This window comes from Haematobia irritans, chromosome 5 (assembly GCF_050003625.1).
Source record: "Haematobia irritans isolate KBUSLIRL chromosome 5, ASM5000362v1, whole genome shotgun sequence".
In the NCBI taxonomy this organism is placed as follows: Eukaryota; Metazoa; Arthropoda; class Insecta; order Diptera; family Muscidae; genus Haematobia; species Haematobia irritans.
Genome location: NC_134401.1, coordinates 62,317,338 through 62,333,905, shown reverse-complemented (window position 1 = coordinate 62,333,905; position 16,568 = coordinate 62,317,338). Strand labels below are relative to the sequence as shown.

The window sequence follows — 16,568 nt, the reverse complement described above, 5'->3', positions numbered from 1 at the left end:
ATTATAATAACATAAAAAATATAATAAGGACTCCATAAGAGAGTCAACAAATTTACAACAAAGTGTGTTTTCATCCCGTACTTAGCAGTGCTTTAATTAATTAATTTTCAAAAGAAAAATCGAAACATCGAGCACTTAACCCTTTCCCTACCGAAATAATCCTGATGTTAAAAACTTTTTTCATCTGTACTAGTACTAACAGCATGTAGAACAAAAATTGTAATTTTGAGAACCTACCTCAATTACTTCAAGAGCTATATGAGCTTGTTCTAAAAATTTTGTTCATGAATTGGGACCTAATGGCCTTACGAAAATAAGCGCTATATGGCCTATAATATCTTTCAAGGTGTGAGAAAAAATACAAAACAGAACCCGAAAAAGTATTAGCTATAGTTTTTGTATGAATGTCCATTTACTAGAAACATACAGTAAAGAAATTGTCTCCAATTTTCATATTTTTCGTTTATTGTTAAAGAAGATTATAAAAATGTATTTTAGTGCTCGCCAATATAGAAAATATTTATAGCTTATTTAAATTAAAGCTTCTACTTTTAAATAACATCGAAAAATAAATCGAAACTACACCCTCACAAAAAATCGCTTCTGTAACATACACTCCCAAACATATTTTGCTTCAAGCATATACATTTTTGGGTATTGCCCAAACATTTATTTGTTTGATATCTTCCAATATATAATATGTTTGAAAGCATATTGGTCTAAACAATATATGTTTGGGTAGTCTAAGTTCCAAACATTTTGTATTTTAATATTATATGCTTAAAAAAATTTCTCCCAAACAATATTGTGCTCAAAATTTTATTTATTTATTTATTTATATATAAATATATTTACAATCATAATGAATTATGAAAATAAACAGGTAATATAGGTGCTAACAACATAGGTTTTCGATCTGAATGCTCAAAATGTTGTTTCTGCCTAATTGTATATTCCTCCACATCTTTCTCACTTCCACGAGATTTTTTAGTTCTTAGCACCTTTTTCTGTAATGCAAACATTGTAGAAGAAATTGTTATATTTTATAATTTTTTTAATTTTACTTTTTGCCGGACGGGGATTCGAACAACGGACCACATAGTTTGTAAGGATCAAAGAAGTAGCTGATCAATCGCCCAAGGAAAAATAAAATGTTAATTTTGTAATAACAAGCCACAACCACCAACTTAATTCAATATCGCTCCCTGTTAAATAGCGCTCCAAGCTACTAAACACATATATGTTTATAGGCTATTTCTAAATTAATATATGTTTGCATCCAAGCATATTATATTTACAAACATTTTATGTCCCAAACATAATATGTTCTAACATATTAACATATATGTCCCAAACATGTTATGCTAGTTTATGAACATTATATGCTTGCACTCAAAAATATTGTGTTTAAAAATTTGTGTTCCAAACATATAATGTTTATAGCCAAACATATGAAAAACAGTCTTTTTCAACCGTGTAAGTAGAAAAATAGAATTTGGTGTCTTTTTCGAATGTCCTTCTAAGTGGATATCGGTAGTGAAAGGGTTAAAACAAAATTATTCCAAACAACATCCGATTCCGTGAATATAACAAGCGTTTGGACTATAGTGTTTGGACTTTGCCCAAATTCCCATGCATTAAATATAAGGAAAGCAAAAGTTTACACAATTTTGTTATAATAATAATATTAGGCCTCAACTCTGCCGAAATCCGCATTCGGTCCCCTTTGATAATAAAAAAATTGGTAACACACAAAAAAATTTACATTTTTATACTGTAACCTTATAGATTTGGGGGGTATAAAAACTTTGTCATTCCGTTTGTAACACTTTGAAATATTGGTCTCAGACTTCATAGATATTATTTGATATAGCGATATATGTAGAGTGCTAGACAAAACGCGATGTTTTTAAAACAAACACTGAGAAAAAACAGTGAACCCACAAGGAAGAAAACTTTTGATTGATTTTAGAAAATTTTGAATATTTTCAGAAAATTTTAATTAGACAGTATTACAAACGCTGGAATCACGCCGATATCGCAAAAATAAGTAAATATTTTTCGACAAATTCAAGAAAATTTATTAGACATAAATAACTTTTTTCACTTGTTAAAGAAATTTTTATAGTTTGAAGGAAAAAATTGGAGTTCAAAATTGCAAGAATGCCTTTAGTGACATACGAAGTTCATGATGGACGCATTTGTAGTACAATTTACATATTTAAAGAAATAATCAACTATTTTGTGAGAAATACGAATTTAGTAAATCTTCATATTTAATTTGTGTATAATTTGTCCCGTTTTTTACTTCATTTAACTAAAGTACGCAAAAAATTATTAGAGTAAAGCAAACTTTCTCCAAACATAATAATTCCATGAACTAAAATAAAGTTAAATTGGCTAAAATAAAGTTAAATTGGCTTTAGAGGGTTCACTTTTTTTTTTTTTAGTGAATAACCGGCATAACCAATTGTCACATAAAATAAACGAAAAAACTGATTCTATAATATTTTAAAAAAATTGACACAATTTTCTACTCAAATAAATGTTGCTCCTCTTGGGAAGAGTTTTCAATGGAGGATGTATTTGTTTGAATTTGTCATTAAAAGGGAAATTTCACAATAAAAAATAAAAACCATAACCGGTTTTGAGGCCTTAAAAACATCGCAAATGACATTTTCACGAATACCAGCAATTGGTGTAATAAAATAAACCGGTCCATCGGTATTGATCACAATATAAATTTATTAGAAGCGTTGTGACAATTGTCTGATATCTTTTTTATTAGCTTTTAAAGACAATTTTTAGTCAGACATCTACTTTTTTAAACGGGTATTTTCCCTTCAACTTTCATAAAAAAAATAAACAAAAATAATGTTTACAAAGGGAGCTCCTTAACGGTATTCAATTTTTCTATCACCCTGGAAGTACAGCATGCATCAATCTTAAGTTTGTTTTAAAATTATTATTTTATTACAAGGAATTATTAATTCGTTTTTTTTTTTGTAATAGAGTGTTTAAACTGAATTTGTTTAATTTTGATTTTTTCGGTTTAACGCGGTTAACCGGATTTGAGCAAAATAAAAACCCGAAACCCGGGTTTTAAAAATTGTGATTTTCGGATACTTTTCAAAAAAACCGGTTATTTGAATACCCTAGATGTCATATACCGCCCGGAAGCTACACCTAAATGGACCCATTAGCAATACCATCCGACCTACATAACATACATCAATAAAAGGTACTTGTGACAAGTTTCAATCTATAGCTTGTTTCGTTTGGAAGTTATCGTGATTTCGAAAGACGGACGGACAGATATCGCTAAATCTACTCTGAATTTCACCACAATCTAGAATATACATACTTTATAACGTCTGTAGGAAGAAATCTGTTCTATATAAATAAAACAGTGGATAAGTAAAACGTTTATATTCTTAAACTAATTCTCCCCTAACCTAACCAAACATAATCAGATTAACAGCATTCCTTGGATAATATTTTTGCATTACCTGTTGTTCTATGTTATGTTGAAGTGCTCTTAATTGCATACAGATTGATTATTATTCAAAAATTTCTTGTATTCTACAAATCCAATAAAAATGGTTTACTCACAATGAAAACTAAACAAAAGGTGTCTTAGTTGCCTCAGGGCAAATTCTGGTGACGCAGTAAATGCAAAAATTGTTCATCTATGATGCTGGCCTTCAAGCATTTTAGGAAAAGCGTCTAGACTGTAAATATTATGAATATTTCTTCAATTTCAATGCCACTTAAATAAACCAGTTGGCATATATTGAAATGAAGTTAGAATTTTTATTTAGTTATTAAGAATTGAATAGGAATGCACTTATCAATAAAAAAGTTGAAAGAATTATGCATTTTATAAAAAATGCAAAATCCCTTATTATTAAACTCAATATAGAATCGGACAGCACTCATTGGTAAGAGAAAAGATTAGGATGGACTAAATAGTCTAAGTGAGCCTACACTCAAAAAAAAAGTTTACTTGGATCGAAAGATTTTGACCTTCTATTAAGGATTTTTGGTATTGATGCCGAGCCAAAGATGCGGCTTCTTTAGAATAAGGAAATTTTTTAGCGACCTATCTGGCTTTAAATATAGGACCAATAAAATTAAAATTAGGATAAAGATCTCATTTATCAAATTTTCATTCTCTTTTCGCGGTTTATTAATAAAGGTACTCACGTACAAACAAATGCCAGTTTAAAAATCCAAATTATAACGGATACTTCAAAATAAAAAATGTTTTCTTAATTCCAAAAAAACTTTAAACTAAAGACGCTAAATCCTCAAAATAAGTCTTATCCGATATTTGAAGCGTTTTTATCTTAAATCTAAAGTTTCAATATTTCAGTTAATTTAAGGACAATTTATTTAAATCAAAAATGTGTATCTTTATTTTAAGGAAAATTAGCCTTGGTTCACAGACAATGGACTTTAACGGAGGGACGCAAATTTACAAAATTTGTGTCCTACATTTAATGAAAAAAATTTTTGAAGCAAAGATTATAAACTTTAATGAAAATTTCATTATTTTAAATAAATTTGTCCTAAATATTTTGTAAATTTCGCATCCTAAAATTTAGGTTGCGTAATCTTTAATATCACGTAAATATTTTTTTCAGTGTACACTGAAAAAACAGTTTACTTGAATACAAAGATTTTGAACTTCCTCTAAGGATTTTGGTATTGATTTCAAGCAAAGATGCGGCTCCATTAAAATTAAGACATTTTTCACAGGCCAATATGGCTTTAAATCAAGAATAAAAAAATTCAAATTAGGACAAAAACAAATGTCAGTTTAAAAATCCAAATTATGTTTATACAATGCCTTTCTTAATTCCAACAAAAACTTTAACCCAAATATGAAAATCATGTAAATAAGTCTTAGCCTATATTTGAAGCGTTTTTATCTTAAATCTAAAGATTCATTATTTCAGTTAATTTAAGGACGATTTCTTTAAATAAAAAATGTGCTTCTATATTTTAAGGAAAATAGACCTTAGTTCAAAGACATATGACTTTATCGGAGGGATTCAAATTTCCAAAATATGTGTCCTAAATTTATTAAAAAACAAGTATATACAGCAGTAAGTTCGGCCGGGCCGAATCTTAAATACCTACCACCATGAACCAAATATTAGGATTTCCTTTGAAATTTCAGGAGGGCTTGAGGACTTGAAGACACTTCCCGAATATAAATTTAAAAATTTCACCTATGATCACTATATCAGATTCTGGATTTATAAGAACCATTTTTTTTTTTTTTTTGAGTTTTAGAGGAATCATACATCTCTTGTAAGTGTGCAAGAAAATTATAAAATAACGTCTTGATTTGAAATCTTAAATCTGTAGATTTTCACGAGAGAAGTAAAATCTGGAAATTTTACATTGAGTTTCAAGCAATTTTCATGATCAGTGCACCTTCTATACCCTCAAGAAGTGAAGTCGGTCTATATGGAGGCATTACCAGAGATAGTCTGTATCAAACTTTTTTCGGTTTGCGACTGTCGCAATGTTGTAAAAGAACATATGCGTCGTAAATGTAGAAAAAGTAACAAAAGTCGCAAACTGAAAATACTTTAGTCGCGTCGGCTAGGCAGCGAATTCGATGATATCCAAGACGATGGTATGTACGAAGAAGTTTCAATTCTTAGGAATGTTCACAATTTTCGGTTTTAGTCCCCACATTTTCCCTATTGCCTTTTGCACGAGTACAGGGTAACCGTGGATTTTCTCGTCCTTTCTTAGCTTTAAGTTCAGTCTCCTGTCCAATATAACTCCAAGGTATTTTGCACACTCACCAACGGGAATTTCGATACCACCTAAGAAAATAGGCTTGACCATGGGAAAACTTTCACAAATTTCTGGAGAGACTCACAGCGAATGCTGTCAAATTAAATTAAAAAAATTTTCAGGATTTCTTCTATTCAAAATTTGGTTTTCTACATTAGGTTTACGACTTTTGCGACATACGTATTATACCGTCGCAAATGTATGTCGCAAAAGTCACAGTTTGTGACAGGCCAACCCTGGGCATTACCAAATGGCCCGATAAAAACTTAATCCGATACACGTTTTTGTTAACCCAAAAAACCAGAATATTTACAATTTCAGGCAAATCAAATAAAAACTACGGTTTCTAGAAACCCAAGGAGTTAAATCGGGAGATCGTTCTTATGGGGGCTATACTAAAATATGGACCGATACTCACCGTTTTCGGCACACCTCTTTATGACCCGAAAATACCTCTAGATTTCCGATACTCACAATTTTTGGCATACGTATTTGTGGTCCTACAATACCTCTAGATTTCCAATTTCAGGTAAATTGAATAAAAACTGCGGTTTCTATAAGCCCAAGAAGTAAAATCGGGAAATCGATCTATATGGGGGCTATACCAAAATATGGACCGATACTCACCATTTTTGGCACACCTCTTTATGGTCATAAAATACCTCTAGATTTCAAATTTCAGGCAAATTGGATAAAAACTACAATTTCTACAAGCCCAAGACCCCAAATCGGGAGGTCGGTTTATATGGGGACTATATCAAAACCTGGACCGATATAGCCCATCTTCGAACTTGACCTGCCTGCAGACAAAAGACGAGTTTGTGCAAAATTTCAGCACGATTGTTTCATTATTGAAGACTGTAGCGTGATTACAACAGACAGACAGACAGACAGACGGACATCGTTATATCGTCTTAGAATTTCTCCCTGATCAAGAATATATATACTTTATATAGTCGGAAATCGATATTTCGATGTGTTACAAACGGAATGACAAACTTATTATACCTCCGTCACCATTCTATGGTGGTGGGTATAAAAAATTTAACTGAATTGAATTCATATATGGAATGATTTTATTGAACTTTTTTCATTCATTTGGACAAATCTTACATATTTGTGGTAAACCTTTTACTTCGTTTTTAAATACAATTTTCTGTATTTATATAATCAATTTTTTCTTCAATAAGAGACATGGTTTATTAATATATTAAATATATTTATTTAGAATCAACAGCATCGACTGGCCTTGAAATATTAAAACACATTTTTTTCTTCTTCTAGTACCTTTCACTTTGAAAAAGTTGCTGCCTAGCAATTTTGTCCACCTTTTACAATTTCAATACCTACAAATATAAACAAAAAAATCCTAAACTATTTTTTTCACAAAAGATTAGCGTCACTGAATATTACCTTATAATTGAAAATTCCAAAATGAAGTCGAATGAAGGGGTTGGTATTCTGCTGGTGTTTTCTTTTTTCAAAAAAACGAAAAATTTTCTCACTAATTTAAAATAACAAATATTTGATATATTTTATTTGTTTTTATTATATTATTTTACTATATATTTTTTAATAATTTCTCCGTATACCATAACAACGCGATTCCAACTTAAAACAAGTATATACGGCCGTAAGTTCGGCCAGGCCGCAGCTTATGTACCCTCCACCATGGATTGCGTAGAAACGTCTACTGAAGCCGATGGCAAGGTATCATAAAACTTCCTAACAACGTAATATATACCACATAGTCCATACGTGGTATATATTAAACTACAAAAGGGCCGATTAAATACGTATATAATTAAGTTTAAAGTTTCTATACACCCTCAAAAAAAATCACTTCTTTAACATATGTTCCAAACATATTTTGCAGGAAGCACATATATTATTGGATACTGCCGAAATATTAATATGTTTGTTTTATGTGGACATATTATATGTTTGGAAGCATTTTGAGCCCAAAAATATTATATGCTTGGAAGAATTTTCCCCAAAGAAGATTGTAATCATTCCCTCACATAATTTTCACTTCCACGAAATTTTTAGTTCTTGGCACCTTTTTCTGTAATACAAATAATGTTGAAGAAATTATTCAATTTTATAATTTTTTTTTTTAATTTTACTTTTCGCCTGGGCGGAGAATCGAACCGAGGCCCATACAGTTTGTAAGCCAACACACTATCCACTGGGCTATGTAGTATTTATAGTCACCAGTAGACAATTATCGTTACAAGTTACATTTATATAGCATACTTTGCAGCGCCCACGAGCCCATGCAAACATAACATTATTTAAAAGAAACATACATTTGTTGGCCACGTGGAGCAGTGGTTAGCATGCCTGCCTTGCATGCAAAGGGTCGTGGGTTCAATTCCTGCTCCGACCGAACCAATTTTTTTTTTGAAATTTAGACATTTATACTATATTAAATTTTTATAATGAAACTTCGAAATGTGGGTTATTAAAAATTTACAGTCCCCACATACATAAAATTCTCCTCTCAAGGCGAAAACACATGCTGTTTTTTTGTTTTCAAATCTCTATGCTCTTGGTTCCGAATGTCTATTCTCTTTACTCCGAATACTCATTCTAATATTCAAATTAAATAATATTTAGACTTAAGCATATAAAATTTTTGGCCTTATCATAAAGCAGTTTTCCGAAACAACATACAACCATTTCACAGAAATTGTAAACATATATATGTTTGCTCGAAATTTGTAAATTTATATATGTTTACATTCACACATATTATTTTTATGAAACATTCATACCCCAAACATAATATATTTTAACATATTAACATATGTGTCCCAAACATTTAGTGTTAGTTTAGGAACATTACATGTTGGCACTTAAATATATTGTGTTTAAAAATTGTGCCCGAAACACATTTTGTTTATATCGGAACATATGAAAAACATATTTTTCTAACAGTGTAGAAATAAAATTTTGTCAAAATTTTCTATAGAAATAAAATTTTGACAAAATTTTCTATAAAAAATAAAATTTTGACAAAATTTTCTATATAAATAACATTTTGACAATGTTTTCTATAAAAATAAAATTTTGGTAGATTATTTTTGGCTCGAGTGGCAACCATGATTATGAACCGATATGGACCAATTTTTGTGTGATTGGGGATCGGCTATATATAACTATAGACCGATATGGACCAATTTTGGCATGGTTATTAGCGGCCTTATACTAACACCACGTTGCAAATTTCAACCGGATCGGATGAATTTTACTCCTCCAAGAGGCTCCGGAGATCAAATCTGGGGAACGGTTTATATGGGGGCTATATATAATTATGGACCGATATGGACCAATTCTTGCGTGTTTGTTAGAGACCAAATTCTAATACTATGTTCCAAAATTCAACCGGATCGGATGAATTTTACTCCTCCAAGAGGCTCCGGAGGTCAAATCTGGGGATCGGCTTATATGGGGGCTATATATAATTATGGGTCGATGTGGACCAATTTTTGCATGGTCATTAGAGAACATATACCAACACCATGTACCAAATTTCAGCCACATCGGATGAAATTTGCTTCTCTTAGAGGCTCCTCATGCCAAATCGGGGGATCGGTTTATATGGGAGCTATATATAATTATGGACCGATGTGGACCAATTTTTGCATGGTTGTTAGAGACCATATACTAACATCATGTACCAAATTTCAGACGGATCAGATGAAATTTGCCTCTCTTAGAGCAATCGCAAGCCAAATTTGGGGTTCCGTTTATATTGGAGCTATACGTAAAAGTGGACCTATATGGACCAATTTTTGCATGGTTGTTAGAGACCATATAATAACACCATGTACCAAATTTCAGCCGGATCGGATAAAATTTGCTTCTTTTAAAGCAATCGCAAGCCAAATTTGGGGGTCCGTTTATATGGGGGATATAGGTAAAAGTGGACCGATATGGACCAATTTTTGCATGGTTGTTAGAGACCATATACTAACACCATGTACCAAATTTCAGCCGGATCGGATGAAATTTGCTTGTCTTAGAGCAATCACAGGCCAAATTTGGGGGTCCCTTTATATGGGGGCTATACGTTAAAGTGGACCGATATGGCCCATTTGCAATACCATCCGACCTACATCAATAACAACTACTTGTGCCAAGTTTCAAGTCGATAGCTTGTTTCGTTCGGAAGTTAGCGTGATTTCAACAGACGGACGGACGGACGGACATGCTCAGATCGACTCAGAATTTCACCACGACCCAGAATATATATACTTTATGGGGTCTTAGAGCAATATTTCGATGTGTTACAAACGGAATGACAAAGTTAATATACCCCCATCCTATGGTGCAGGGTATAAAAACAACCCACGCACAAACATGTCGATTACATCGATGACAGGTATCGATTACAGGTAGATGAAAGAAATGTAGGAAATTTTCCTATATTCTAACAAGTGTGTTTCCTTAAGTTTTGAAAGGATTGAATACTTCTTAGTAGGAATGAACTAAAATATTTTTCTATGCCAAGTGTTATTCGTATGTATGATAAGCTTTCTATAATAAAGGAAGTCAGAATTATCATTTTATAAGAAATTTTACTAAATTTGAGGAAACTTGGTTTTAGTTCGGTTTTTGTTTATTTTTACGAATGCTTTGTTATCAGTGAATAAAATTTTCTTTTTCAGTAGTAAATTATTATACCCAGCAAAGAAAACAGTATTAGTAAAATTCCATACCTTAGTCTAGTTAATGAACTATTCCTAACTGCTTTCAGTTTAGGATTTTTTTTACTGAAACAAGTAAATTTTATTATTTCACACAAAAATTTAACTGAATGGAAATAAAATGGCTAAACTAAATTGATGATTCGAAGACACTTTTTTCTGGGTGCAGGTAAATGATAATGCTGCTGTTGGCTTTTCTTCGCTTGATATAAGCAACAATGATATACAGTTTGGGATTTCCAAACTGAAACCGTCATATCGTGTTGATTCCGACGGTTTTTATGGTTTTTTCTTAAAAATTGTGCCAGTTCTTTGGTTGACCCATTGCTAATGTTGTTTAAAATGTCTTTAGAAGAAAGTATTTTTCATGATAGTTGAAAGTTGGCGTCGATTACTTCGATTTTTAAATCGGGTGCTAAGGATAATATATCCAATTATAGACCTATTTCTAAATTATGTAATGTAAGTAAAAATTTTGAGCATATCGTGTTTGAGAAGCTATACTTTCCAGTAAATTCCATTATTTCCCCCTTTCAGCCTGGATTTGTTCGTGGAAGATCAACGGCAACAAACTTAGCTTTATTATCCATACAATATACACTGATTTAACCAAAGCTTTTGATAAAGTGTCGATCAAATTACTTATTCAATAATTATCTGCTTTAGGTTTTCATTCTTTATTTCTACAATGGATTAAATCTTATTTGCTCGATAGAAATTATTTTGTGAATATTGACGACTGTTGTTCTTATGTGTATGTTGCTACATCTGGGATTTCTCAAGGTAGTATACTGGGTCCTTTGTCATTTGTTTTATTCATTAATGATGTTCCTTCTTGTCTGAAATGGTCCAAAATGTTGTTATATGCAGATGACCTGAAGTTATATATGCGCAATAGTCTTGCAGATTGGTGTTCTTCCAGGAAATTCCTGACGATTAATGTCGGGAAATGTAGCAAGATCTCATTCTACAAATGTAAAAATCCAGTTTTCTATGATTATAAACTCAATGGATACTGTATTGTACGAGTTGAGGAGGTTAAAGATTTAGGTGTTATATTTGATTTCAGATTTACGTTCGTTAGTCATATAAATACTATTGCACCAAAGGCGTACTTCTTACTCGCTTTTATTAAGAGGAATTGTAAACATTTCAAGGATCCATATTGTCTGAAATTGGTATATACATCATTGGTACGATCTCATCTTGAATACTGCTCATATATTTTGGAATCCTTTCTATGGTGTTTATTCGGGGCGCATTGAAAGAATTCAAAAAAGATTTATTAAGTTCGCATTACGCTTTATAACGTGTTCCGATCCTTTTCCTTCCTATCTTGATAAATGTCGATTAATTCACTTAATGACTCTTGAAAATCGAAGAACATATTTATCGCAAGTTTTTTTGTTTAAAATAATCTTTGGTTTTATTGATTGTGCTCAACTTCTTGAGTTAATTTCATTCAATGTACCCGCAAGATCTTTGCGTAGTAGAGCTTTATTTTATACATATATACACAAAAGTAATTATTCAGCAAATGAGCCTATTTCTCGTGCCTTAAATGAGTTCAATAATAGCTCCAATTGTTATGAACTTGATGTTAGTTTTTGTTTAGCAAAGTATTTAGAAATTCTAGAATTCATATATTTTTGATTTTGATATATGTATAGTTTTTAAGTTTTTGTCTGTAAGGAATTCTTGTAATCCAAAGACAATGAATAAATAAATAAATAAATTGCGACAACTGAAAATGAAAAAAAAATCTTCACATATTTCTCAATCATAGAAATTTTACAAAGCGAGAATTCACATTCTCCTTACTGGACAAACTACTATATCCAATCGCAATGTTAGTTCCAATTCTGTTGAGAAGAGGAGTCTATGCATTTTATGTGTGTACGTGTTTATATAGGTATTTCACGCACAGGGTTGCCATTTTGGTCCGATCGGACCAAAATTGGTCCAAAAAATTATTAATTTTTAAATTTGGTCCGATGGTCGGACCAAATGGAATTTGGTTGATTTTGGTCCATTTTCATCAAATCGATATTTTTTTCAAAATTTTATATTGAAATAAAATTTTGGCAAAATTTTCTGTAGAAATAAAATTTTACCACAAATGTCTATCGAAATAGAATTTTAACAAAATTTTCTAAAGAAATAAAATTTTGCGATAACTTTCTATAGAAATAAAAGTTTGATAAAATTTTCTATAGATATAAAATGTGGGCAAAATTTTCTGTAGAAATAAAATTTTCTAATGAACTAACAAATTTTTCTACAGAAATAAAATTTTCTATAAAAAAATAAAATTTTCTATAGAAATCAAATTTTAATAAAACTTTTTTTATGGTAATAAAATTTTCACAAAATTTTCTATAGAAATAAAACTTTCATATTTTCTAATGAACTAACAAATTTTTCTACAGAAATAAAATTTTCTATAAAAAAATAAAATTTTCTATAGAAATCAAATTTTAATAAAACTTTTTTTATGGTAATAAAATTTTCACAAAATTTTCTATAGAAATAAAACTTTCATAAATTTTCTATAGAAATAAAAGTTTGACAAAATTTTTTATAGATATAAAATTTTGACAAAATTTTCTATAGAAATTTGGACAATATTTTGTAATGAACTAAAATTTTTAACAAAGTTTTCTACAGAAATAAAATTTTTTATAAAAAAATAAAATTTTTTATAGAAATAAAATTTTCACAAAATTTTCTATAGAAATAAAATTTTCACAAAATTTTTTTACAGAAATAAAATTTTCACAAAATTTTTTTACAGAAATAAAATTTTCACAAAATTTTCTATAGAAAAAAAATTTTCACAAAATTTTCTACAGAAATAAAATTTTGACAAAATTATCTACAGAAATAAAATTTTGACAAAACTTTTTATAGAAATAAATTTTGACAAAATTTTCTATAGAAATAAAATGTTAACAAAATTTTTTTAGAAATAAAAGTTTCCTATCGATGTATAATTTTTCCAAAATTTTAACTTTTAAATGATATTAATTGAAATTGGAAAAATGGTCCGCTGGTACGAATTTTGGTCCAAATTTGGAAAAATGTTGGCCTAAAATAAAAATTCATTGCGGCAACGCTGTTCACGAATGCGACATTTCACGCATAAATGTCTACACGCTCACAAAAAATCGCTTCTGTAACATATACTCCCAAACATATTTTGCTTCAAGCATATACATTTTTGGGTATTGCCCAAACATTTATATGTTTGATCTCTTTCAATATATAATATGTTTGAAAGCATATTGGTCTAAACAATATATGTTTGGGTAGTCTAAGTTCCAAACATTTTGTATTTTTGCATCCAAATTCAATAATGTTGTCTTCCAAAAAACAATATGTTAATATGTGAACATATAATATGTTTGGAAGCATTTTGCACCCAAAAATATTATATGCTTAAAAAAATTCTCCCAAACAATATTGTGCTCAAAATTTTATTTATTTATTTATATATTTACAATCATAATGAATTATGAAAATAAACAGGTAATATAGGTGCTAACAACATAGGTTTTCGACCTGAATGCTCAAAATTTTGTTTCTGCCCAATTGTATATTCCCCCACATCTTTCTCACTTCCACGAGATTTTTTAGTTCTTAGCACCTTTTTCTGTAATACAAACATTGTAGAAGAAATTATTCAATTGTATGATTTTTTTATTTTAATTTTACCTTTTGCCGGACGGGGATTCGAACAGCGGACCACACAGTTTGTAAGGATCAAAGAAGTAGCTGATCAATTGCCCAAGGGAAAATAAAATGTTAATTTTGTAATAACAAGCAACAACCACCAACTTAATTCAATATCGCTCCCTGTTAAATAGCGCTCCAAGCTACTAAACACGTATATGTTTATAGGCTATTTCTAAATTAGTATATGTTTGCATCCAAGCATATTATATTTACAAACATTTTATGTCCCAAACATAATATGTTCTAACATATTAACATATATGTCCCAAACATGTTATGCTAGTTTATGAACATTATATGCTTGCACTCAAAAATATTGTGTTTAAAAATTTGTGTTCCAAACATATAATGTTTATAGCCAAACATATGAAAAACAGTCTTTTTCATCCGTGTAGGAATACGAGCAATTCACAGGGACTTCCTAATTTAAGTTATTCGACTGTTTAAGCTCACTTGTGCATCTCTGGGTGAGAATATAAAAATAAATATAAAAAAAGTGAAACGAATCTACTAAGGTCAATAACTCATAAGAAGTATTTGAGTTCCTGATACTTCTCATTAATAACAAAGTTTTCGTTGACATTGTCCCCTCGTTTATGGATTCATCCATTCCACGATTCACCGGGCATAGGCATGGTACACAATTATTAATTCTGATATGGAAGATATCATTTTGTTTTTAATTTCTCCAAAAATAATGAGGACAAATGGGTATTTTAAACTTTTAGCTGTGGTGTCTGTGTACGCTACCAACACCAACGATGTGGTGAAAGGGAATGGGGGTCGATTACCACTAAGAATTTTAATAGCAAAATAAATTCGAGGTTTCATCACTCCGCACTGCCGGCAACCTTAAAACGCGCCAAACAATCCAGTCAGCAGCCCAAGAACTACGACCAATATCAGTTCATGATTTTCTGTTGTTTGTGGAAAAGTCCAACTCCCGCAGCGTAAATCATTTTTATTTAAACACTTGAAGGGATTGAAACTCTCCTTCGATATGCATTTTAGGATGGAGTGAGTGAGGAGGGTATGGGTATGGTTACATGGACATGGGGTTTTCAACGCATCCATATGTGTGTATGTCTATGTATGGCAAACATGGCGATGATGAACAACAATAGAATTCATGTCAACACTTTTTTTGTTGGGCCTTTGATTTTTTCTTTTTGATTTGGTTGGTTTTCAAATTTTGCCTTCCTCAGGCTCTAAATCTAAATTAACCACCCGCACCGCACTTCATCATCATGTCGTTCGTTCAGTGATCCCGATTGGGGTGAAGAGAGCTAAAACTATGCACTCACATGTACATGAGTAGACTAACACGCACACACACGCTCGAACAAAACCCGAGTCCGCAAATACATATTCCGCAAGCAAAAGACAAATTCGAACCCCATAGAACTTCAACACCGTCAACAACAACTTCCAGCAATGTCAACACGCGCGCTAACAACATTCAATTGTAATTTTTTATAGCCTCGAATCATAGACGTACACTCGAACACATTCACACACACACACACACACAAAAATCGAAAACCAAAACCCCACATGCAAACATTCACACCAACAACCCATAGGAAAACGAATAGACATACCAACAAAGCGGGGTAATCTTGGACAAACAATAATTTGGAACCCAGAGAGAAGTAATTGGACCACTAGTCTAGGACTAGTACGACTTCTAGTGTTGACCTCAATTCATGAAATGCATATTGAGCTGATTGACCGATTTGACACAGTACACAGATGACCCGAATGAAACATTATTCCATTTTCGACATTCAAAAAATTGTAAATGTCTTCATATAAATGTATAAAACATTGTAAATGTCACAAATCTTTACAAGATCTTAAGATGTGATTTAGAATTATTTTTTTAATACGTATTTAAAACTTTTAGACATTTTTATCATTAATTTGAGTTTTTTTTTTCAAAAGTAAATTGTAATTTAGAATTTTTAGATTAAACATTGACATTAAAAAATTTTCGGTTCAACACGCTTACAAGAGATATAGGTGAGACCTTGTCCAAAGATGATTTATTTATTGCAACTAACATATGGTTGCCTTCATTTCTAAATCCATCGTCTAACAGTTGACAGATTTTTTCCACTGACGGTTCATTTTGTTGTAGATTGTTCTATAAGTTGCTGTTTTTTCGGGTGGATTTTTCTAAATTTTTAAAGTTTTTAGTCATAAAGATACATCTCTACACGCAAAAAAAATAATTCTTTCCTCCCAAACGAAATTTTAGACAAAGTTCGTTATTCATTTGCTTTTCGCTGTAAGGAAGTTTCT

At 30.9% G+C, this 16,568-nt stretch overlaps 1 long non-coding RNA gene across 1 annotated transcript; it reads right to left on the bottom strand.

Moving 5' to 3' along the window:
- Positions 1-805: 805 nt before the first annotated feature.
- On the bottom strand, positions 806-1,125 carry LOC142241720 (uncharacterized). The gene is made up of 2 exons (XR_012723779.1): positions 1,065-1,125; positions 806-1,007 (listed from the first exon to the last, which is right to left on the bottom strand). It is a non-coding gene; the product is annotated as an uncharacterized LOC142241720 (long non-coding RNA).
- Positions 1,126-16,568: the final 15,443 nt, after the last annotated feature.